The following is a 27,209-nucleotide window of genomic DNA, read 5'->3' as shown; positions in this document are numbered from 1 at the left end:
TATTATTTTTCGTGATCTAGCAGAGAAATTGTTTGTGGTTACTTCTATGTGGCTACAGCAGAGTCTTGAGGTTTTGGATGACGGAGTTTCATTTCTACTTGCCATTAGTCAATGAGTTTTTCCATTATAAAAGAAAACTAAATACAAGTGGACCAATAGGTGGTTTCCTTTATTATAGTTATTTCTGTGACTGTATGCTAGGAAGAAAGTTTCTACTCTTTATTAGAGAACAAAAAAATGACTTCAAAATTACCTGGGTCAGGTACCTGAGCTTCAGCAATCCTTAAACAAATACCATCTATTCTTCTACCAAACACTTACTTTCCTTACACTGGGATGAGAGAGGAATAAAAAGGTAGAGAGCTTCAAGATATCTCATCATTTTCCATTGGCTATCTGGAAAAAAAAAAAAATGTCTTTACCCAAGTACTGCTGTTTCTGTATGTGTGTGTGCATGAGCCTCTTTTTTTTTTTTTTTTTTTAAGATTTTATTTATTTATTTGAGAAAGAGAGAGGAAGAGAATGAGCATGGCAGAGAAGTAGAGGTAGAAGCAGACACCACTGAACAGGGAGCACAATGTGGGGCTTGATGCCAGAACCCTGGGTTCAGGACCTGCCCCACCTAGGCACCTCCACTTTTTATGTCTTATATTTGCTATTGCTTGAAGCCAGTATTATCATAGCTGCATACCTAAACAATGACTCACACTCACTTTATAAAGACACACTAGCCATTTGTTTCCTATGGAAAAGGGGGGAAAAGTTTGATTTTAGTATGTTACGTAGAGTGTATGTAATAGTAATAATAAAAATAAATTCCCCTCTCTGAGGAGGGGGTAGCAATAGTTGTCCTTTTATAATATTTATATTCTTGAACACTTTGGACATGTAATACGTTTATAGAGTTTAGAAATCAAAATAAAATGAGAAGTATATTTCTACTCTAACCTGTTTCTCCTTGGATTATACTTCTATTGACATAAACTATTACACATAATTTCCTAAAATAATTAAAAAATAAACTGATTAAACATGCATTAAATGAAAATGATAATATTTTTATATTTAAAGAGTACCAGCATCATAAAAAAAACTTTGCTAATTTAAGGGGAAATCAGTTAATTCTCATGTATGTACATATTTTTATTTTTTTGTTGGAAGGGTGAAGCCGACAAAACTTGTCCTTTCTTATTCTGGAAAGCCTCCTCTCTCACTAGCAAATAATTTTTTAGTTGGGAGTGGTGTCATTTCAGCCATTGCCATAGTCATTTCTTCTATTGTCTAGAATTTTCTGGCTTCTCCTTTGTCATCTTTTCTCTAGCTCTACCCCTTCCATTTGTCCCTTAAACATGTTTAAGGGAGCTAACACTGTGCGTATCTACACTCTCTCATCTATACTCTTCCTTTCCCTATGACTGCTTTGAACTCTATTTGATTCTTTGTTTTGAGTTTTAACTAGTTAGATGTCTCCACATGATTATTACTTAAAGTCACCCTGTCTATAAAGGATTTTATATACTTGCCTTCCCAGCTTAGACCATGCATCAATATTATTCAAAACACGTGACAAATCAACTTTTTCTTCACCTTGTTCTTTATCATTTAAGTTCATTATCACCAGCATTGGAAATCCAAGTGCTTTGCTCAGAACATCCAAATGTGAAATTCAGCCTCTTTCTTCTTTTTCTCAAATTCTTTCTACGTACATGCCCTACATGTGAAAAGAAGAAAAACAAAATAAGATTTGCAGAGAGACCCTCAGGATAGCAAAGCTCTATCAAGAAGTATATAAAATTCCCTTAGAATAAAATATAGAAAATAGAAAAAGAATATACAATCAAATAAATGTGTTGTATACCCTGTCCAGAATGCACGAACACTTATTCTGATGTTCCCTAAAGTTGTCTAGACAACTAGTTGAAATACTATACTTTCTGCTCTTCTGGCACATAGGTGGCTCCATGGGGCCTATAAAGTGTTAGACCCTTTATTGAACTTTACATAGTCCCTCCTTCTATAAAATCTGTGGTTTTAGTTCTGGGCTTTGCAGGGAATAGCTGCACAGCTCTGGATCATCACCTGTCTGAACTTGCCTGTCAGAAAAATACATCTGTGTGTAAATGATACAGAATGGCTTGCTTTGTTTTTTAATCTCAAAGAGCCTTCCAAGTCTGGAGGATATTTTACTATCCTTTCTCCACCTTCCAATAAATGGGAATGTAAATTGAGACACCTACCATGGAAAAAAGCTACATATAATCCAGTAATTCTACTACTAGGTATTTACCTGAAGGAAACAAAGACATTGATTTGAGGATATATGCATCCCTATGCTTTTTGCAGTATTAGTTACAAAAGCCAAGACACAGTAGCAAACCATGGGTCACTGATTGATCAATGTATAAGAATATAGATTCATACACAATGAATATTACACAGCTATAAAAAAGAATGAGACCAACAACATGGACATACCTAAAAGGTATAATGCTAAATGAAACAAGTCAGTCAGAGAAAGACAAATGCCATATGATTTCACTCACATTTGGAATTTAAGAAACAAAATAAATGAACATATGGGGGGGGGGGGGAGAAAGAGAGAGAGGCAAACAGACTTAACTATATAGAACAACTATATAGAACAAACTGATGGTTACCAAAAGGAAGATTGGTGGGAGGATGGGTGAAATAAGTGATGGAGATTAAGGACTGCACTTGTGATAAGCACTTGGTGATGTATGAAAGTGCTGAATCACTATATTGTACACCTGAACCTATAGAATACTATATATACAAACAAATAAAAATGAGAACCTACCATTTGTGACAACACATTTGTATCTAGAGAATCTAATACTAAGTGGAATAAGGCAGAGAAAGGCAAATATGTGATTTGAATTTTATTGTATTGTCTGGATAGAGGTTTCATTTACTCTCAAATGTTTCAGGTAGAGAGAGTAGGAGAAAGTACAGGATGCAGTTCAGTGTAATCTTCATCATTCTTACCTTCGCCATCAACAGAGAGAGCATACTTGTTTGCAGAAACTGAACTTAAAGATGGGTTTTCTTCAGGTTTCTTTGACTCAGGTGCAGATCAGAGTCTTGATCCTTTTTACCATCTTTCTTATGTGAAAGATAAGTGGGTTTTTTCCCTCTGTCTGCTGGACCATGGCTGGAGTTCACACTTTGGTTTTTTGGGACACTCATCCCATCTTCTTTCTTTTCATATGCTCTTCTTGCTCATCCTTTCTCAGGTGGTTGAGCTAGAACTACTTCCCCCCCACCGCTTGTAGAGTGGTGCTGTCGGTCTGTGCCAGAGCTCTGAGATCAAGCAGGAGAGTTACAATTTTGTTTCACCCAAGCATTCTCTTTTGTTGGGGTGGCTAGCATTACCTTCAGAGGCTGTTCAGATTTGGGAGGCTTATAAGTTGGAGAATGACAGTCTTTGTCCTTATGAGGTGTTTCTTTTTCTAGAGAGTTTGCACTCTCTCCTTCGTGCACATCTGCCAGATGTGGCAGAGGTCCCATTCTGTGAAGAGTCTGTTTCTGTGCTGGACCACTCCCATTTTTCATTCTCTTCATTTTGCCAGCTTGGGTATCTCTCCCTGGACCATCGTTTTAGCTTTGGCTTATTTAGCTGGCACTGCAGCTTCTCAGGCTCCTTCTTCAGCCTCTCTTCTACCTCTTGGTCTCTGGTAGCTGTGTCAACAGACTTTGCCCCTCCAAAGAAAAAGTCCACTCAATTGGACAGAGAAGTGCTAGCAGAGGCTTTCGATTCAGTTTGGGTCTTTGGGGGGGACCTCTATTGTCACATCTACAATCATTTCAAAAGTAATCATCTCTGGAGCTCCATGATCGATAGTCTTGTCTATCATACCTGTCTTCATAACGGACTCTGCTTCCTCTGTAGTCGTCACCCCACTACCAAATGCTCTTCTGACACTGTCAATCCTGGAATCATAGCTTCTGTCATAATCTCTGCTGCTTCAGACGTGGTAGTGATCCCCACCTCCATATCAAACTGTATCTCAATGCGTGCCATCACAAAATCCATCCCAGTATCCATCATGGTATTGGTCTGAACCATAACGATCTTCATAGTTGTATCCAAAAGCTATTGTCACCTACTTACTCATGGTTATCATAAGTTGACAGACACCTAGTTATGGCCATTCCTACTTCAATTATCTTGCCTAATAGATATTAATATCCACCTAAGGATTCAGCCAGCACATGTTGATTTTTTATTCAAACTGGTATGTGTATGTCAAATAGTATAAAGGACTCTATGGTAATTTCAAACTACTTCTTGACTCTTCTGTTTTATGAACCATGGATTTATTGACTCTGAGAAATAAGTGTACATACAGAACCATTTCCATTAGCAAAAAGTTAAACAGTATATTCTTTTAGATTTGTCATGATTTATCATTCCAATACTTTTTCAAACTCAAAATTTGTTTATTTCAAAGAGATGAAAATATTTTATAGTGATTAATTCATTAACTGTGATATCTATCAACTTGGATTTGGGAACTACAACCTATGGCAAAAGATGGCCATGCAAGCTGTTTTCCCATGGCCTTAGAGTTAAGAATGGTTTTCACATTTTTCAATAACTGAAGAAACTCACAAGAATATTATTTCATGGCATGTGAAAATCATATGAGGTTCTAAATTTAGTGTTCGTAAATAAACTTTTGCTGGCACAATGCTCCAACTCATTTACAACTTGTTTATACCTGTACTTCTGCTGTAATGGCAGAGTTGAGTAGCCACAACAGAGAATAAATAGCTTCTAAAGATGAAAATATTTAACATTTGACCCATTACAGAAAACGTTTGCTGCCCTTTAGTATAAAAAAAGTTATTGTCAGGAAATTTAAATACAGAATGAAATATGTCAGAATGAATTGGTAAGGAATATAAACCTAACAAAATCTTGAGATTAAAGTAAACACACACACACATAGACACATTAAAACCCTAAATTTTGCATATTACAAATGGAAATAGGATAGAACAAGAAGTTTGAAAATGTATTTGACAATATTTTTGGTCAAAAAATATTCTTTCTGGGCATACTTCTGAAAGCATACTTTCTGAAAGCAGAGATATCCAGCTGGCACTTGCTGACTGACTTAAGAGATGTGAGACACCAAATTTAATACTAATCTGACAGTGAACTTTAATATCTAGTGTCTCAGGCCAAACATACTTGTGGGGTCCTCTGAAAAGGATGACTATATATTAGTTGAAAAACTTAAAAGTGCTATATCAGCTTCTGAAAAGCAATTTTTTGATTGGGTCATATTTTAGTCCAAGGTGATAGCTAGCATTAACTCTTCAGTACTTGTTATTAAAGAGAATTACCAGTGATGGATGGGGGACATGGCTAAAGACAATAGTTGTCTTTTGTAATTTCCAGTTTGTATATGTCTAATGTTTTATTTTTAAAAAATCTCTTGGTATAGTACTTTATATATATGATTTACAAATACATAAGGCATCTATGTCTGTGTATATTTGTGTTCTTAAAGCATTTATTGATAGTTGTATTATGTTAATGAGAAAGTCTGGACATTTTTTTGTTTTAGTATTTTTTTCATTGCTGTATAAGAAAGCACAACAAACTGAGAAGCACAAAACAACACACTTATAATCTCATACTTTCTTTCCATTAGAAGTCTGAGATTCTTACGAGACGCTTGTTTAAAGTCTTATAAGCTACAATTAGAATGTTAACTTGGGATATATTCTTACGAGTTTCAGGATTTTCTTCCTAAATTTATGTTGTTCATTTCCTTGAAGATATAGAGATCTTTCCTTGAAGCTATAGAGATCTGTTTCTGTGCTGGACCACTCCCATTTTTCATTCTCTTCATTTTGCCAGCTTGGGTATCTCTCCCTGGACCATCGTTCTAGCTTTGGTTTATTTTGCTGGCACTGCAGCTTCTCAGGCTCCTTCTTCAGCCGCTCTTCTACTTCTTGGTCTCTGGTAGCTGTGTCAACCGACTTTGCCCCTCCAAAGAAAAAGCTTTGCTCGTTATTGATAGCTTGTTTTTTCAAGGACGGCAAGAAAGCATCTCTATGACTCAAAGAGAAGAAAGACCTATCCTTTCACAGAATGCCCAACTGATTTAATCAGGCCCATTGATGATTGCTTCCCCTTTTGATAACTTGAATGAACCAATTTTTAACCTTAGCTACATCTTCAAAATCCTTTCATCCTTGACATAATGTAGTATAATCAAGAAAGTGATATAATATACCAACTTTTGTCATATACCTAAGTCATGGTACAACAGAAAGGGATGGAATAATAAATGTAATCACAGAATTTTATCTACTATAATTGTGCTCAAGAAAAGCATGGCTCCAAGAGTCCAAAGGAGCCACACTACATCTCAGTTTTCCACATGCAATCTCTTTGACTGCACAAGTAACTTACCTATCTCTGTTTTAACAATAAAAACAAGATTAATCCAACACCTACTTTTGTAAACTAGTATGAAACTATATAAGGTACTATTTATATGGGCTACTTGTTAAGTAACAACTGCTCAGTAAGTGGCATTAAGTCTTCCTTTTCATGTAATACAAAGATAATGTTGAATATATATATATTAAATATTGGATCTTAAAGCATAAAGGCAAGAGGAGAAAAATAACTTGTTGTGATTGAAAATGCTTACTCTGGTAGTGATTAAGAAGCTGGTTCAATAAATTGTACTTTAACACAATGTGATATACTGTGAAAGAACATATGGCATAAAAATGGCATTTGAATTTATATCTGGAAAACAATATTTGCTTAATAATTGTCTACTAATTAATGTGATTATCATCTTTTTAGACTCAAACCATTTGTTTAACCCAAGTATTGTTACATACAAACTATTTGAACTTGGTAAATATTTGTTATACTGAGGCGGTCCTTTCCTTCTCCTCAGCTGAAGATATATTCTATTAATATTAAACCTATAGAGAAGTAAAAATATAAGAACATTTCCCCAAAATCCTGATAATTATGTGAGACAAGGGAACAAATATCAAGTCCAGGATCTATAATTTCCATGTTGAAAAAAACTTCTTATCCACCTTCTTGCTTCAAGTTAAAAGCCCATAATAATCTCTTCCTCTACAAAGAGGAGAAGGGAAAAAACAAAACCAAAAACCCAACCAAGACCCTCACAATGTCTCCCCTGCAAAAACAAAAACAAAAACAAAACCAGGGCTCTAATTTGCTCACATTCTTGGAAATAAAACCAAAGTTTCCCCTGATTGATTGCAGACTTCCTAACATGCAGAGAATACACACTCCTAAATCCTCTTGTGTCTCAAAACAATGGGCAGAAAGAAATTTTGTCTTCTCACTGTATCACCATCTTATTCTCCAGAATGGCTCTTGTCCTAGTGATGGGAAAAAGGCCTTCTCACTGAGGAGTCATCTTTAGCATGTGGGCAGTGTCTGGAAAGACTAAGAGATGAAAAATCCTGGGAATGAGGGTGAAATTCTTGGAATTCTTAACAAAGCTAGTCAGAGTTCCTATCAGAGTGAATCAGAGAGCTAAGTATCCTAAAATTTTATGGAAAAGACAAAAGAGAGGGAACAAGGAAGGGAGGGAGAGTGAATGACAACACACAGTAATGTCCTAATTGTCAAGTAATGACATGCCATGCTTACTGCTGCAACCAAATGTTGGTAAATTTCTCATAAAATAGGAATTTTTTAAAGGGCAGTTGGAACAAAGGGACTCTAGGATTGGTAGATCATTTTTTGCTTCAGAATTTCTGTATATAGTTTTCCTATTTTTGTCATTAAATAATTGGAGGAAAATACAATAATAATTCAGAAGCTTCCAAACCTCCAAGTTTTTGATACTGTGGAAATACATATAGACACAAATTGTCTGGACTTTACATGGGCTCATTGTCTACCCATTTTATTTAGTACTCTGTTATACATATTTATTTGAAGGCTGTGGATCTGTTGGGACTCTCAGAGACTTTATTTATTCAAGAGACTAATAACATATCTACTTCACATAAGTCACCATTAAACACGCAAATGAAACACAGAGGGATTCTGGGCTTAGGATATTTATGGTCCTATCCCAAGGACTATAAGTCTACAAAACAAGCATTTTTCCAAGCTCTACTGACATGCATATACTTCACTCATTTTCTGGAAAATCAGGTCAAAAACATTCAATGGGTTGCCTAAATTTTTATAAAGAGAAGAATAGGATAGAACTGATTGGTAATTCAGAAAATTTGGTTAACTCAATTTCCATTTACTAACAGCCTAACCAAAGGCTTTCAGAAGAGTTAAGTCAGCTTTCAGACCCATGCTCATTTTTTCTATCTCTATTGGAGGAAACACAACCAATACTATTGCTGTCAGGAACACAGAATTGCAAGCAACCAGTAAGATGCAGTTTTCTCCTCTGAACTGTACTGGGTTTTAACTGGCATACTTCCTGTCATTCAGTCATGTATTTCTCCCTATTCAATTCATCACTCTGTTTTTAGTTTTCAGTAGCAAAGGATAACCTTTATTATTGTCTGAATCTCACCTTTAGGTCTAGATTTTGGGTTTGTTTGTTTGTTTGTTTGTTTGTTTAAACTGGAAAGAAGGCCATTGTACTTGTGAAAAGGAGAAGAATAGTGGATATTAGTAGGGGGTCATATTACCAATGGGTATTGCAAATTGTCATGAAACCTGAAAGCAAATATTTTGTGTTACAACTTTTAGAAATTTGATTACTGCTATTTTATGAGTGGATATTTTTTCCTTCTAAACATTTGTCAGATTTTTGCTGAAAGTAAGAACCAATTTGGAGTCATTTAGGTAGATGGTCTATGGATAGACTCCTTAGAGCTCCTTTGAATGCCTGGACAGACAGGTACATTTTAATCATCATCAATATACTGTGCCATCTTTATGGCTGTGATAATCCCTGGACTGTTGGGGAAAGGATGCTGAGCCAAAATTCCACCTTACTTAAATGTGTATTTTCATGAAATGTGTCCTAAATAGTGGGCTTCAATACTATCTGAAGATGTATGTTGTGGTGTGGTCTCTCTTAACAAAGATACCAGGTCACAGACCTGTACCCCTGGGGATAAAAATATATGTTTATAAAAAATAAAAAATTATATATATAAAAAAAAACAAAGATACCAGGAAGTGACTCTCTCTGTTCCCCAGAAATAGCATTTTCTAATTGCTTTTTTAGTTGCTCAATTAAAGTTAACAAGAAATGAAAACTTCTGTGCTCTTCTGCACTGCAGTTTTTCCAGACAGAGCAGAAACACCTGTCCACACATTTTTCTACCGACTTGCTAAAAAAGTATTGAAAATAGCAGGCAACAGCATCTGCTCTGCTGCCTGTTATTTGGCTATTAAATAAAAACAAAAAAGTAGTATTGAATTTGCCATTTGAAACTGCAGCATGAAAATAAGAATCCTTAAAACTCTGAAGGATTTCAACATGTAATCCAGGTGTTAGCTCTGTGGGAAACTGAAGCTACATTTTATTCAACTTTATGTCCCAGACAGACAGAAATGGTAGTGCAAGTGTTTGGTTAATGAACAAAATTCCTCCTTGAGTTGATGCATCTTCTACCTAAAATGATATCACTTTTAAATTTGAGTAAGGTCCTGGGTGGATAATGTTATTTGTCTGGTTTTAAATTAGGAGAAGTTTAGAGATTGTACATCTTTTCTTCATTTACTTTTTCTTTTCTTTTATGATTTGGAAGATTTATTGAGAAAATCTGCCTTCAGCTACCAAGGTGACTTGGGAGTGCTAGTTCTCTCTAACTTATAGTTAATACTTGCATTATTATGACTTGTAATAGCTAAGCATTTCAAAAAACTTATATAATGCAATAATTGATTTAATTAGACTGTACTCCTTGTCTCTGAGGTGAATATGACTAAGTTCTACTTAATCTCAAAACCAGAAAGTTAAGGGCCAGAAGGTTAGATACTTCTCTTTCCTAAGATAGGTATATCTACATATCCATACAGTATTTAAATAACTCATCCAGTTTAGTAAAAAACAAAATTCAGATTTCTTTCTCCTTCGGCTTAGAAACAAAAACCGTTCACATAGATTTGGGTGATTCTTACTTCCTGCAAACCTTAACTTTATTTCCAAGTTATAATAACTAAAACTCCAATTATAAAACCAAATGAGCCATTTAACTTTGTGATGATAGCAGGACAAAGAAATTAGATAGTTAATTAAAATTAATCTATTTTTAATGACAAAGCCTTTTACAAGTCTTTCTCCTCTATTGAAATTTTTTTATATATCTTTTCCTGAATTTCAATTTGCATTGCTTTTAATAATGGTACACAATCAAGAAAAATATTTCTTTTTATCCTGGTATTTGTGGTCTTCCACAAATCTTGCAACTAAGGAATTGTATTTATTTGATTGGGAAAATATTGCTGATGTTACAGTTCTATAAGCCCTCCAAGAATCTAAGGCTTCCATAATTAAAACTGTTAAAGAAAATATTATTGCAATAGTTGTCAAAGTGGTAAAGCTTCATTTGAGGCTGTTCCAACAGGGTTTGAATCTATTACCACAGAGGAAAGAGATTTGAACTCATTTCTAAACCCAATAGTGATAAGTGAGGATTCATAGCTAAGGATCAGGGTGAAGGGTTAGTAGATAGAAAAAATTAATAGGCGTAGTCATCAGTAGTAGCAAGTAGGGGTATTCTTGCTAACTGGTCTATCGGAATTCTTGCTGAGGTCAGGCCCAAATTTAGATATCAAGGGTAGAGTCCACGGAACTTGCTATATATCAAAAATGGGGATTATTTCTGAATTGACTTAGCAGGATTCTTGCTCATATTGGAGTATACAAAGCCAACAAGGACAGACAAAATAATACCTAGTTTAAAGAGGACTCAGAGGAGTCTAACTGAAATTTGGTCAAGGAGAAAGTTTTTGACAAAACCTCTGGTTGATTTCATTTAGCCTTACATGTTTCTTTGTATTGTTTTAAAATTGCCTCCTCCTATTTAGATTAAGGGATGAGAATCTCCCCATCATTTTTTCCTCTCACAGGTTTGACCATATAGAATACTTCACTAACTAGATGTTCACTTCTACTTGCTACCCTCTCTTAATTCTTATTTTTGTCTGGGAAAAATATAAAAAATGTAACATATGCATAATAGGAATATCAGACGAAGAAGGAGAGAAGAAACAGAAGAAATATTTGAAAAAATAATAAATAATATTACTTATTTAAATTAATATCAGAAACCAAAAAACAGATCCAGAAATCTCAGAGAATACCAAACAGAATCAATGTTTGAAAAGAAACACAGAGGCATCTTCAAACTCTAGAACTTAAGGAAAAAGAGAAAAAGCTATCAAAAACCAGAAGACAAAACACCAGGCCTATAGAAAAGTAAAGATAAGAATTACATGAAACTTCTCAGAAGTCATGCAAAAAAGAGAGGAGTGCATTGATTAGTATAAAGTATTGAGAAACACACATACACACATACCAACCTTAATTCCGTATCTTACAAAAATACTCTTCAAAAGTCTAAGAGAAATGAAGACTTTCTCAGGAAAACAGAAGAATTTTCTTCATAGTTTATCTCCTTGTAAATTATGTATAAATATGTATATGGATATATGTAATTTAAATATGTAATATATATCATAAATATGCATTTTAATATGCAAATATACTAAACATATATGTATATAATATAGATATGTATGTTATATGTTTAATATACACATCTATAATATAAATATATTTAATGTATATTTAGATATATTTTGAATATTTATATCATATATGTATGTACATATTTAAAACACAAAACATGATATATAACATGATCTTTTACATGTGTATATTTGGCCAAAGGTATATACATATGCTCTATATGTATATATGCATGTCTATATGGATATATAATGAATATATACATTATAATTAATATGACATATACACACACATATATATCCTTGACCAAATATACATAGTGTATCCATGTATGTATATATATATGTGTATACATGGTGAAGGATATGTATATATGTGTGTATATATTTATGTATATTTGGTCAGGATAGTCAAGAATATGTATACATATGATCTATATATTTATTTCTTAACTATATATATGATCTGTATATTTATCTATATGTATGTTATGTATATTATATGTATATATATCTATATGATATGTGTATTTAAATTTATCCACAGAAGAGGAAAGTTACATAGGACAGAAACTAAGATCTACAAAAAGAAATAAAGAACACAATAATTTACCTACCACATCATCCTTATCCACTAATCCATCAATGGACACTTAGGTTGCTTCTGTATCTTGGCTATGGTAAATATTGCTGCAATAAACATAGGGATGCACATAGCTTTTTGAATTGGTGTTTTATTTGCTTCAGGTAAATATACAGTAGTGAAATTATTGGGTCATACAGTAATCCTACTTTTAGTTCTTTCGAGAAACTTCGTAGTGTTTTTCATAGTGGCTCCAATCTATATTTCCACTAAGTGTGTATGAGGACTTCTTTTTCTCCACATCCTCACCAACACTTGATATTTCTTGTCTTTTTGATTCAAACCATTCTGATTGGTGTAAGGGGATATCTCATTGTTTTGATTTGTACTTCCCTGATGGTGAGTGATGTTAAGCATCCTTCCTGTGTCTGTTGGCCATCTGAATTTCTTCTTTGGAAAAAACATCTATCCAGGTTTTTAGTCAATAATATTGTAATAACAGTGTTCACTGACAAATGAAGACTGCTCTTACAGTGTGACCACTGAGTAATGTCCAGAATTATTGAATTAATATGTTGTACACCTGAAACTAATGTTACATACGTTAATCAGACTTCAATAAAAAAATAAAGACCAGCTACCTACACACGTATGTATATACACATATAAATATGTATATGTATATATGTAATTTAAATCTGTAATATATATCATAAATATGCATTTTAATATGCAAATATGCAAATATACTAAACATATATGTATATAATATAGATATGTATGTTATATATTTAATATATTTATGTATGTGTATATATACACATATATGCATATATATATATTTACATATATATAAACAAAAGAAAAAATTGGCATCTTTTTTACCATAAGTGCCCTTTAAAAATTATCTGTGGATTTTATATGGGGAAAGAAAATTCATTTTTATCATTAAATACTAGACCTATTGCAACATATTTGTGATAAATATGGAAAGGGAATATGACACAATCAGCAAATTTAAAATCATCTTCAGTTGTGTGAAGGTAGTTAAAGAAAATGCAGCATGAGTATTTGACTTCAACAGAAGTCAGATTGCATGAAGAAATTAACATAATGTGAAAGTAAGTAGAGACAAATGAAGAGATATATATCTGGGAATCACCAAGTAAATGAGAATTGAAAGTAATGCTGACTTTTCCCTTGTGCTTAGAAAATGTTGGAAATTATTTAAGAATCACCAGTTCTCTCACAGTATGTTGGAGATGGGAAAGATTGATTTCTGTATAACAACCCACTGCATGCCTAAGAGTGTTCCAGGTACACATAGCAATTAAAATGCTCAGACATCCTGTCCTCAAGGAGGTTGCAATCTGAGTAGGGGACACTGATACAAAACAAAGAAATACAAATTATCCTCTTTATTCCTTGTTTAATGCTTTATGCTTTAGAATACATTCTGTGTATGGTGGGGATTGTGGATGACTTTTTTAAAACAGCATTTATTAAATAAACATGTGTTTGCCATGCCTCCCTAAGCAGGATTTCTCTTAAAATCAGTTCCTGGAGGGGCGCCTGGGTGGCTCAGTGGGTTAAGCCTCTGCCTTCGGCTCGGGTCATGATCTCAGGGTCCTGGGATCGAGCCCGGCATCGGGCTCTCTGCTCAGTAGGGAGCCTGCTTCCCCCCTCTCTCTCTGCCTGCCTCTCTGCCTACTTGTGATCTCTGTCTGTCAAATAAATAAATAAAGTCTTTAAAAAAAAAAAAAAAGAATCAGTTTCTGGAGGCTTCCACTCTGTCCCACTTTCCCTGAAACACACATGTTTGCACCCAATGTTCATACCCCTCTGACATACTCTGCATCCAACCCCATCTCTGCACTAGCTAGGAGTGCTGGGTATTTATAGATCACCTTTAATACCTAAAATTTTGCAACCTCTCCCATACCTATTTTGCAATTTGAGGTCCAACTGGAAAGTTCAATTCATATGTGAATCCCCCCCGAATGATCAACCTATATGAATGCTCAATAAATATGTATGAAATATATTAATAAGCAAATGAATTAATTATAAGTGGTTCTAGTTCATCCCAGCCAGTGTTTACCTAGGACTTTACCATATATTAGCAAACATTTTCAGTAAAGAGATAGTGATTATTTTAGAGTTAGCAAGTTATGTATTTTTGATGGAATAATTCAACTGTGCAATTGTGCTATGAAAACACCCATAGATAATAGGTAAATTAATGGGTAAATTGTATGTCAACTATTTATATATGTGTCTGTCATGTATTTATTTATGACACATATATGATACATATGTGTGTGTTTATGTATAAAATATATATTTGTATAAAAGTATATGTGTGTGTGTATATAAGTATACATATATAAATATATATTTTTTTAAGGTTTTTTTTTGGACCAGGTTTGACACCTAATTTGTTAAGTCACTTATATGCCTTGCTTTGTACAGCCTTCTAATGTCCTTAGAGGTAGATATTATTTCTTTCTTGCATCTAAAGAAGCAGAGATGCTGGGGTGAATAATTAGTTCCAGGTGGTATAGTGAGGTCTACCTACTCCAGAGACTATATTTCAAGAACAATGTTTTCCAAAATTAGATCTCCCTTCTCCCCACCAAAAATGTAGAAATAATAAGATGCTGTCAACTGGGAAAGGCTGAGAAATCAAAGATGACCAGCGAAATGTTTCTCTAGAATACAGATGAACAGTTAACATCAACAAGAAATAAATAAGTAAGATGAGGGATTAAGCATTATGTTTCTTTGCCGTTTGGCAATGTGTAACTTTCAAGTAACTTGGAAGAAAACAATTTCAATATGATGTAAATTTTAAAATATTCTTGGCCCCTTCTTGGCACAGAGTACATAAATGTCCTGAGTTGTCTGTACTTTTTGGACCAGAAGTCATTCGACTTCTGTCGGTGAGTGGGTGCTCATATAAAGGTAATGGCCAGCATTTATTGAGTGCCTTCTATGTGAAATGAGCTGGGCAAGGACTTTACACACTTAGTCTTAGTCAAATGACACTTTAGTCAAAATTAGCCTTTAGTCTCCATCATTGATAATCCTTGATTAAGCAAATAAAGAAACTCTGTAAGATTTCTGCCTGTGCTTTCCTGGTGGTAGCATGTTAATCCTGATCTTTTACAGAAAGTAACTCATTTTGACATTAGAAGAATTTTTACTATTTTATTCTTTTTTGCATGTTTCACAATTTTAAAAAATCTTTTAATTATTTCCTGCTTTTATCTCCCTATTCTTCCCCACCTTTATTTCAGTGCTGCCAAGCACAATATCCCATAAAAAGTATAAAACATAAAAATAAAATATATCAAAAGATCATTAATCATAAAGGATAAGGTCAGGAAAGTTAAACCAAGTTTGGATTTATACATTCAGTTGGAGTAATTTTCCCTCACAACAGGGAAATAAGCCCTGTATTAAGCTAGAGCATGCAATGTTGAAAATTCTTCAGGGCTCACTTTGACATGTGTTTCTTTCTATCTTTTAACAATGAAGTTAAACATAATGATCCAAAAAAGACATGGCTCTATCATGCAAGGTACCTGAGATTTCAATTTGATTGTCATGCCTTTCATGACTCTGTATGAAAATTACTTGGTCTTTCCATATCTCAATTTCCTCTCTTAAAGATGTGCACAATAATACTTATTAGTAGCAAATAAAGTCTATAAGATTTTATTCTTATGATATAGTAAGATCCCCTGCTTAATACAAACAATTGGTAAAGGGAATTTTGAAGTCATACAGATTTTAAAGAGCTGAGATAGATCTTACTAGACCTAACAACTCACTTTAAACACAACAAAACTGAGGCCCAGAAGATGTAGGGGGAATTTAACAATTTAGACACAAAGCTGATTTGTTTTATTTTTTTAAAAAAAATCAAAGCTTTTCAAATGTTTCCAATTTTTCAATGAATATTCTAAAGTATATTTTCTTATTACCTTACATAAGACAATGATTAAGACATGTCAGCAATCAGCTCTTGTAATATAATTGCCAGCTAGCTTTATATTATGAGCATATCATAAAAAGAAAATGGGCAAATTGCATGAGTGGAAAAGGAGCAAAGAAGATATATAATATTAAACATTCACTAAAACTACTATTGAAGAAATGAAAAAAATGAAATAAAATATCCTTTTTGTCTATGAAAGATTTATGGGATATGGAAGAGGATTTAGTCTTATAAATCATTGGTTGAAGTATAAATTCTTCCAATTAAAAGGTAATATGAAGAGTGAAATGGCAAATTAAGTAGACAAGTTCTTGTTAGGTTTTTTTGTTTTGTTTTGTTTTGTTAAGAAAAGGAAAAAATTAACTGTCAAAACTGAATTTGCCAGAGCTCTGGAAAATAGTCAAACCTTTACAGCAATGAAGAAAATATGCATTAAAATAAGTCCATATTCATAATGGCTGAAAAGTTATGTGGCATTTTTACTCACCCTTGGTCCAGCCTGGTCTTGGTCTTGAAGAGTGACAATCATGTTCCTATTTCACTCCTTTGAACTGCAGGAAACAGAACAGACTCTATTAACAAATTATGGTGAATATGTATTCTAACCCTGCTGGAGATACCTGAAAATTTGATGCAGGCACTTGTATATGATTTGGCTAACTCAGAATTCAAACAATTCTGTTCATAAAATGTTCAAGGCAGACTACAGACCCACAGATAACAGCGTCAAAAGATTATAAGTAGAGACATACAGGAGACAAATTAATGTCTCTGGGAGAAGCTGGGGAAATTAAATCATTCCAAGGCACCCATATAAATATTATGTATAGTTATATTACACACACACACAGGAATTTAGAAAACCATACTCGGGCTCTGCAAGATGTGTATTCAGAAAAACCTGAGATGATATTAAGCTTTTATCTCAGGCTGAACCTTGGGTTCAGGGAAAGTATAGCTAAGTGTGGGAAGTGTGCCTTAGTAACAATCAATCTCTGAAGAGTGGGAGGTCTGCTGTTACTCAAGGAAATCCTGTCAAAAATTGAACACAAGTTAAAGTAACATAGATTTCACTGATTGCACATGACAATATTCTTTGCTAAAATGGCCTGGAAAACTCTCAAGATTAACTCAGAAGACTTCAAAAGTAATAATTTTTCAAATCCTTGAAAATCCTGGGTAAGAGAGAAATTGTGATTCCCATGGTTATCACATTACAAAAGTCAAATGCTCCCTTTTCAGAGGAAAAAAAAGTAAATTATAGTACATACCAAAAAAATTATGAATACTTAGGGGAGGAGCTAAGATGGCAGAGAAGTAGGAGGAACCTAGGCTTGCCTTATCCCTTGAACTCAGCTAGATAAATATTAAGTCATCCTGAAGGACTGTCAGAACCAACTGCACAGCTAGAGGAAGAGAAGAGGGCCACATAGTGGAAGGTAGAAGGTGCAAAGACATGATTTGGGGGAGAAACAGATCATGGGTATTATCGAAGGGAGACAACCCTGGTCTTGGTGAGACAGGGGAAGAAAGAGAAAAAGAGGGAGAAAAACAGGACCATATAGGAGATTGCACGAAGAAAACACTTTCCCCTAAGTATGGACTGGATAAATGAGAGTAGTTGATTTTTATGAGTTTTTTTACAACCAGCTGGTGTGAAAGACTGGAGTATTAAAGGTCCGCAGCATGACTGGTGTGGAGCCATGGGGCACTGCATTGTCCCTGTGGAGAAGGAGAGCAGAGAGCATGATTTGAGGATCCCCTGGACACATGGGAGAGATGGTTTGCCTTCCTTGGAGTGGATCTGAGATGGATTTGTCTCTCTGGGGACAAAGGAGCTGGTGAGTGCCATTTCTCCCATCCCTCAGCATAAGCTAACTTCAGTAAGCAGCACAATGCCAACAGTGGCAGCTTAAATCGTTTACATCAAGCCCTGCTTTCTGTGCTCTGCTGATGCTGCTTTTCTCAGGTCCCTACTCCAGAAGCACAACCCGTTTGCACATACCATATCAACTGACCACAGAGCTCGGCAGAGTTTTAGCCCTAGTGGATATAGCATCAGGTCTCTTTTAACAAGCAGACCAGAACACGCCTGGTTAAAATTCAACACAGTCTGGCCTAGGTCCAAACACTCCCCACCATAGGCAAGGAGAAACCCTGCAAAGGATTGACCTGAAAAATAGACCAATCAAAATACAACAGCAGAGTGCACACAGAGGCATGTATTTTCCAGAGGCATGTCCTGAAGTACCAGGCTTCATGACCTCTTCTTCAAAAAGCCATTACTTTTAGGAGCTGAAACATAACAGGCTTTCCTACCACAGAGAAGAGACCTGGACAAGAGGCCAAGACAGAGGAATTCATTGCAAAAGAGAGAACAAAAAGGGATCTATCTGAAACAGATATAAGTAATATGCTTGGAACAGAATTTAAAACAATAATCATAAGGATAGAGGCTAGGTTTGAGAAAAGCATAGTAGACACCAGGGAGTCCCTTACTGCAGAAATAAAAGACATATAGGCTAGTCAGGCCAAAACAGAAAATGTTGTAGCCACAATGAGAAGCTGATTGGATGCAATGACCACAAGTGATGGATGAAGCAGAGGAAGCAATCTGTGATATAGAAGAAAAAATTATGAAAAATAACGAAGCTGAAAGAAGAAGGAAAGAAAATATGGAGTCACAAGTTAGACTTAGGGAACTCAGCTACTCCATAAAGTATAATAATATTTGTATCACAGGAGTCCCAGAAGAACAAGAGAGGAAAACATGGGTGGCAGTTTAATTTTAGGAAATTATAACAAAAAACTTCCCTAATCTGGGACAGGCAGTCAAGTCCAGGAGGCACAGAGAACTTCCATCAAAATCAACAAAAGCAGCCCACACTGAGACAAATTATAGTTAAATTTGCAAAATGTAGAGATAAAGAAAAATTCTAAAAGCTGCAAGGAAAAAGAATTCCCTAACTTATAAGGGGAAACAAATAAGGTTAGCAACATATCTGTCCATAGAGACCTGGCAGACGAGAACAGAGGGACATAAATATATTCAATGTGCTGAGTGGGAAAAAATATGCAGCCAAAAATACTCTGTCCAGTAAGGCTGTCATTCAGAATAGCAAAAGAGATAAAGTGTTTCCCAGTCAAAGAAAAACTAAAAGAATTTGTGACCACTGAACAAGCCCTGCAAGAAATATTAAAGGGGACTCTTTGGGAGAGAAGAATGAAAAGCGACAAAGACTTGAACAAAACAGAGAAAATCTCCAGAAACAACGACTTCACAAAATAAGTAATACCAAGGCACTAAATTCACATCTACTAGTAATCACTGTGAATGTAAATGAACTAAATGTTCTAATCAAAAGACGTAGGGTGTCAGAATGGATAAAAACAAAACAAAACAAAAGAACAAAACCCATTTTTATGCTGCCTAGAAGAAACTCCTTTTTAAAAATTATTGTGTTCTGTTAGCCAACATATAATACATCATTAGTTTTTTATGTAGTGTTCAATGGTTCATTACTTGTGTGTAATATCTGGTGCTCATCACAACACATTCCCTTTTTAATACCCATCACCCATTTACTCCATCCCTTCACCTCCCTAGAAGAAACTCATTTAAGACCTAAAGACACCTGCAGATTGAAAGTGAGGGGATGGAGAATCATTTATATGCTAATTAATGTCAAAAGAAAGCTAGAGTAGGTATACTTATATCAGAAAAACTAGATTTTTAAAAAATAATTTTATTTATTTATTTGACAGAGAAAGAGATCACAAGTAGGCAGAGAGGCAGTCAGAGAGAGAGGCAAGGAGTCTCCCTGCTGCACAGAGAGCCCGATGGGGTTCTCAATCCCAGGACCCTGAGACCATCAACTGAGCTGAGGGCAGAGACTTAAGCCTCTGAGTCACCCAGACACCCCAAAAAACTAAATTTTTAAAAGAAGACTGGAAAAAAGATGAAGAAGCCCACTCTATTGTAGTAAAGGGAGTCTATCCAACAAGGAGATCTAACAATTGTTAATATTTATTCCCCCAACTTGGGAGCACCCAAATATATAAAACAACTAATAACAAACATAAAGGAACTCACTGATAATAATATAATAATAGCCTAATAATGGACTTTAACACCCCACTTACAGCAATGAACAGATCATCTAAGCAGAAAATCAACAAGGAAACAATGGTGCTGAATGGCACACAAGACTGGAGGGACTTAACAGGTAAGTTCAGAACACTCCATCTTAAAGCAGCAGAATACACATTCTTTTCAAGGGCACATGGGACATTCTTCAGAAGTGATCACATACTTGATCACATATCAGGCCTCAACAAGTACAAAAAGATCAAAAACTTGCCATGCATATTCTCAAACCACAACACTATGACACTTGAAGTCAAGCACAAGAAAAATAATTTAGAAAGACCACAAGTACAATGAATGGTCAACCCAGGAAATTAGGGGAGAAAAAAGAAAAGAAAAGAAAGGAAGGAGGGAGGGAGGGAGGGAAGGAAGAAAGAGAAGAAGGAAAGAAGGAAGGAAAGAAAATGAAAATACATTGATCCAAAACCTTTGGGAAGCAGCAAAAGTGGTCCTAAGAAGGGAATATACAGCAATACAGTTGAATCTTGAGAAGCAAGAAAAATCTGAAATAAATAAATGAGCTTTGCACCTAAATAAGTTAGAAGAAAAACAACAAATGAAGCCTGAAGCCAGCAAGGGAAGGAAACAATAAGGATTACAGCAGCAAGAAATGATAAAGAGAAAACAACAATAATAAAGTGCTATAGAATAGATAATAGAAACCAGGAGCTGAGTCTTTGAGAGAACTAATAAAATTGTTATACCAGACACGTGAAAAAGAAGAGAGAAAGAACCCAAATAAAATAAATGTGAGAGGAGAGATCACAACCTACACCACAGAAATACAAACAATTATAAGAGAATATTATGAATAATTCTATGCTAACAACTTGGGCAATCTGGAAGAAACGGATAAATTTCTAGAAACAGAATTTAGAAAATTCTATTCACTACCAAAACTGAAACAGGAAGAAACAGAATACTTGAGGAGACCAATAACCAGCAAAGACATTGAACTGGCAATCAAAAATCACCCAGCAAATAAAAGTCCAGGGCCAGACAGATTCCCAGAGGAATTCTACCAAACATTTAAAGAAGACCTAACACCTATTCTTCTCAAACTGTTCCAAAATAACAGAAATGGAAGGAATACTTCCAAACTCACGCAGTGAAGCAAGCATTGCCTTGTTTCTCAAGCCAAAGACTGCACTGAAAAAGAGAACTACAGGTCAATATCCCCATTGAACATGAGTCCAAAAAAGTCTCAACAACATACTAGCAAATCCAATTCAACAGTACATTGAAAGAATCATTCACCAAAATCAAGTGGGAATCATTCACAGCCATCAAGTGTGGTTCAATATTCACAAATCAACCAATGTGACACACCACATTAATAAAGGAAAAGATAACAGCCATATCATCCTCTCAATAGATGCAGAAAAAGCATTTGACAAAGTGTAAATCCAATCTACATGAAAACTCTTAACAAAGTAGGGATAAAGGAAACATTTCAACATGTGGGCCACAAGATCCACAGCTAATATCATCTTCAATGGGGAAAAACTGAGAGCTTTCCTCTACGGTTATGAACAAGACAGGGATGTCCATTCTCACCATATTGTTATTTGACATAGCCTCCACAATCAAACAACAAAAAAGAAATGAAAAGCATCCAAATCAGCAAGGAAGAAGTCAAACTTTCACTTTTCACAGAAGACATGAGACTCTATGCAGAAAACCCAGAAGACCACACCAAAATGTTGCTTGAAACTGGAAGCAACAAATTCAGTAAAGTTTCAGGATAAAAAATCAATGTACAGGAATCTTTTGCATTTCTATACACCAATAATGAAGGAGCAGAAAGAGAAAACCAGCAGTTAAGCGTCTGCCTTCAGCTCAGGTCATGATCCCAGAGTCCTGGAATCAAGCCCCACATCTGGTTCCTTGCTTGGCAGGAGGACTGCTTCTCCCTCCTCCACTCCCCGTGCTTGTGTTCCCTCTCTCACTGTGTGTGCGCTCTCTCTCTCTTTCTCTCTCTCTCTGTCAAATAAATAAATAAATAAAATCTTTTTTTAAAAGGGGGGGAAAAATTAAGGAATCAATCCCATTTACAACTACATCAAGATACCTAGATCACTTACAACCACAAGATACCTAGATCAAAACCTAAATAAAGAGGTAAAAAAATATATATATCTGAACTCTGAAAACTACAGAATACTTTTACTGAAAGACATTGAAGATGATACAAAGAAATGGAAAAACACTCCATGATCATGGATTGGAAGTACAAATATTGTCCAAATATCACTACTGCCCAAAACAATCTGCACATTTGATGTAATTCCCTATCAAAATACCAACAGCATTTTTCACAGAGCTACTACAAACAATCCTAATATTTTTCTGGCACTGCAAAGACCCCAAATAGCCAAAGCAATCTTGAAAAAGAAAAGCAAAGCTGGAGGCATCACAATTCCAGATTTCAAGGTATATTACAAAGGTGTAGAAATCGCAACAGTACAGTACTGGCACAAAACAGACACATAGATGTTGTAACAGTACAGAAAACCCAGAAACAGACCCTCAACTCAATGGTCAACTAATCTCTGACAAAGCAGGAAAAAATATCCAATGGAAAAAAGATAGTATCTTCAACAAATAGTGTGGGAAAACTTGACAGCCATGTGCAGAAGAATGAAACTGGGCCACTTTCTTACATTGTACACAAAAACAAATTCAAAGTGGATGAAAGCCCTAAATGTGAGCAGGAAACCATCAAAATCCTCAAGGGAACACAGGCAGCAACCTCTTTGACATCAGCGGTAGCAACTTCTTGACACATCTCTAAAGGCAAGAGAAAGAAAAGCAAAAAGGAACTACTGGCACTTCATCTAGATAAAAAGTTTCTGCCCAGAGAAGAAAACAAGTAACAGAACCAAAATCCAACCTTTAAAGTGGGAGATGATATTTGCAAATGACATACATGATAAATCTACAACCCCCAAAACAACAACAACCCAGTTAAGAAATGGACAGATGACATGACTAGACACTTTCCGAAAGAAGGCATCCAGATGGTGAACAGATTCATGAAAAGATGCTCAACATCATCCATTAACAGGGAAATGAAAATCAAAACCACACTGAGATATCATCTCACACATGTCAGAATAGCTAAAGTTGAAACACAAGAGACAACATGTGTTGGTAAGGCTTCAGAGAAAGGGGAACCTTCTTATACTGTTGGTGAGAATGTAAACTGGGGCACTTTGGAAAACAATATGGAGCCTTGTCAAAAAGTTAAAACAGAATTTCCCTATGATCCATCAATTGCACTACTAAGTATTTACTCAAAGGATACAACAATACTTATTCAAAGAGACACATTGTGTCAGCAGTGTCTCTTTGAATAAATATAGCAGCATAATCAATGATAACCAAATTATGGAAAGAACCCTACTGTCCATGGACTGAAATGTATAGAGAAGCAGTATATACATACAATGAAATATTATTCAGCCATTAAAAAGAATTAAATATTGCCATTTGCAACAACATGAATGGAGCTAAAAGGTATTAAGTAAGCAAAATAAGTTAGAGAAAGACAAATACCATATCATTTCATTCATATGCAAAAAAGAGGAACATTAATGGGGGGAAAGATAGGTAAATCATAAAGCAGACTTTTAACTATAGAGAACAAAATGAGGGTTAATGAGGGGTGGTGGAATTAGTTAAATGGGTAATGGATATTAAGGAGGGCACTTGTGATGAACAATGGGTGGTGTATATAAGTGATGAATCACAAAATTCTACTACTTAAACTAAAATTACACTATCTGTTAACTAGCTGGAATTTATTGTTTATTTTTATTTTTTATCTAGCTGAAATTTAAATTAAAAACTTTAAAAAGAAAACATAATAAAAAATAAATCAAAAGAGAAAGATACCACTTAATAATTTACCTTCAAGTAGCTGCATGTTCTTGTAGACACCCTTTATCAGATTGTGCAAGTTCTTCTTTACATCAAGTGCTTTTTTGTTTCTAATCAGAATATATCTATCTTCTGTTAATGTAGTTAATTTCATTAATTCTAATATTAAACCAAATTCATATTGCTGAAGTTGACCTTAAATGACTATGATTTATAAGTTATTTTTAAAAGTCTGACTGACCATGTTGGTACTTATCCTTTTAAACTGTCCTGTATATATAATAATATATGAAAAAATAATTCCACAATTAAAAAAACAGCTCTATCCTGTCTGTCTGCAAGTGCAAGTGTCCCACTCTTCCTCCTACATCCATTTCACTCTCCAGTGGAGGTCATTAACTTGCATAATAAGGAGGAACTAAAAATGCCACTTCCTCATTGTCATACCAGTTAATGCAGGCCCCCTAGTTGTGAAATAGCACTGAGCTTCACAACAGGAAGTACAGTCCAAAGCAGTAAATAAAGCCCTTCCTTCCCTTTTATCATGCCTCAGAACTTCCCCCTTTTACAGATGATTACTTTGGAGTGTGAATTTTCTTCTGATTTTAACTCTTTTATAAATTCAAACAAATGGGGCTTCCATCATTTACCTCTCATTTTATGTTAAAAGTAAGCATAAGGGAAAGCAATTATTTTCAGAAAAGGTTGACACTATAGTAAAGAGGCCCATTTCACCATACATGTCTTACTTGTCCAAAATATTTTGAGTTGAAATCTGTCAACATCACTTTTTCCTTCAGTGAGAATTTCCGTTTCAATTTAGTCCGATACACTCTATTCAAACTTGGTAGCCTAAATTAGGCAATAGTCTTTTGTTTATGAGTCTCTGCAAACAAACATGATAGAAAGTGTAAGAAAAGGCATAAGTAGATTGACAATTACAGTTCATGACAGGGATAGGGTAAAAAATACTAATTTGCCTATCATTACACGTGAAGAGGAGTGAAGAAGATTCTTGAAAAAGTTTGCAACCAATAAACATCTCATCCCTTTGTCTAAGAAGATAATCAGTATTCTAATATTACTTTTCTATCACTATTCTAGTTTAGTTTTCATTGCTGTTGTAATAAATGAGCAGAAACTAAGTGACTTTAATCAATACAGATTTATAATCTTAGAATTCTGAAAATCAGAAGTCAGACATGAATCTTGCACAGCTACGATCATGATTGTAGGCAGAATAGTTTAGAATAGAACAGAATAGAATAGAATTCATGGATTTAGAATCCATGTCTTTTCCCTTTTCCAGCATCTGGAGACCACCTGCATTAAAACTCTCTTTTTAAAACTTTATTTTTTAAGCCAGTAACAGCAATTCAAGTCCTTCCCACACTGCTGTCTCCTGGTTCTCTCTTCCATGGTTACATCTATGCTTTCCACTTTAAAGAACCTTGTAGTTATATTAGACCTACCCAAATACCAAATAAACTCTCTATTTCAAGGTCACTGGTAACTTAAATCTACCTGCAACCTTAATTCTTTTGTCATGTAAAGTAACATATACACAGTTTCAAGGATCAGGACATAGTCCTGAGAGCCTATATGAGTAAACAATGTATTTTCTTCTGGAATCATGGATGGCCTGCTTTACAAAGGCATGGCTTTTAAGTCTATATTTAGTCTCTCTCACTGGGACACTCCCACGATATTGTCTGGGGACTGAACTAGGGCTGTCAGTTAGAGACCCCATTTGCCAGGAGCCATTTTATTATCTTCAAATAGTCTTTCTGTCCCTCTCACTCTTTCTTTGATGGAACTCTCACAGTATGTATGTTGGCTTGATGGTATCTCACACATCCTTTAGATTTTCATCTTTTCCAAATTTGTATTCCTTTTTCTTTGTTTCCAAGATTGAATCATTTCAGTTGTCCAATGTTCAAATTAGTTGACTTCTGTTTAATCTTATCCACTTTAAAACTCTTTTATTGCATGTTCTGTCTCAAGCATTCTGCTCCACATTTCTTTTCCTTTTATATTGTAATTTTTAAAAAGATTTTACTTATATATTTGTCAGAGAGAGAAAGAGCATGTCAGGGAAAGCTACTGAGAGAGGGAGAAGCAGGCTTCTTGCTGAGCAAAGAGACTGACATTGGGCTCCATCCCAGGACCCTGAACCAAAGGCAGATATTAAACTGACTGAGCCAGTCAGGAGTCCCCCATTTTGTAATTTTTTTCTCTTTCTTGATGTTCCTTTTTTTGTCCATGTCTTCCTTCACTCCTTGATGGGTTTTTATATTTTTGATTTTTTTTAGTATTATTTTATTTATTTAAATTCAGTTAATGGACATATAGTGTATTCTTAGTTTCAGAGGTAGAGTTTAGTGATGCATCCGTTGTGTATAACACCCAGTGCTCATTCCATCCCATGCCCTCCTCAATGTTCATCACCTAGTTACCCACCTCTTATCCTCCAATTACCCCATTTGTTGGCTATAATTAAGAGTCTTTTATGGTTTGTCTACCTCTCTGATTTCATCTTTTTTTTTTTTACTTCACTCCCCTGTTATTCTGTTTTGTTTCTTAAATTCCACATATCAATGAAATCATATGTGTCTTTCTCTGATAGACTTATTTTGCTTCCCATAATACCCTCTAGTTCCATCCACATCATGGCAGATGGTAAGATTTCTTTTTTTTTTTTTTTTAAGGATTTTTATTTATTTGACAGACAGAGATCACGAGTAGGCAGAGAGCAGGCAGAGAGAGAGAGGAGGAAGCATACTCCCCACTGAGCAGAGAGCCCGGTGCGGGGCTCGATCCCAGGACCTCCGAGATCATGACCTGAGCTGAAGGCAAAGGCTTTAACCCACTGAGCCACCCA

General features: G+C 35.0%; 1 long non-coding RNA gene and 1 pseudogene across 2 annotated transcripts; both read right to left on the bottom strand.

Annotated features, from left to right (window-relative positions):
- Positions 1-1,217: 1,217 nt before the first annotated feature.
- LOC132008030 (uncharacterized) lies at positions 1,218-24,674 on the bottom strand. 2 transcript variants are annotated; one of them, XR_009401529.1, is made up of 4 exons: positions 24,359-24,674; positions 16,787-16,850; positions 12,331-12,403; positions 1,218-1,711 (listed from the first exon to the last, which is right to left on the bottom strand). It is a non-coding gene; the product is annotated as an uncharacterized LOC132008030 (long non-coding RNA). The 2 variants fall into 2 exon arrangements; XR_009401530.1 differs by lacking the exon at positions 12,331-12,403.
- Positions 2,945-8,353, bottom strand: LOC132008031 (eukaryotic translation initiation factor 4B-like; annotated as a pseudogene).
- Positions 24,675-27,209: the final 2,535 nt, after the last annotated feature.

Source organism: Mustela nigripes, unplaced genomic scaffold (assembly GCF_022355385.1).
Source record: "Mustela nigripes isolate SB6536 unplaced genomic scaffold, MUSNIG.SB6536 HiC_scaffold_20, whole genome shotgun sequence".
Taxonomy (NCBI): domain Eukaryota; kingdom Metazoa; phylum Chordata; class Mammalia; order Carnivora; family Mustelidae; genus Mustela; species Mustela nigripes.
Note: the sequence above shows the minus strand (reverse complement) of the source record. Positions and strands in the feature narration are given on the sequence as shown.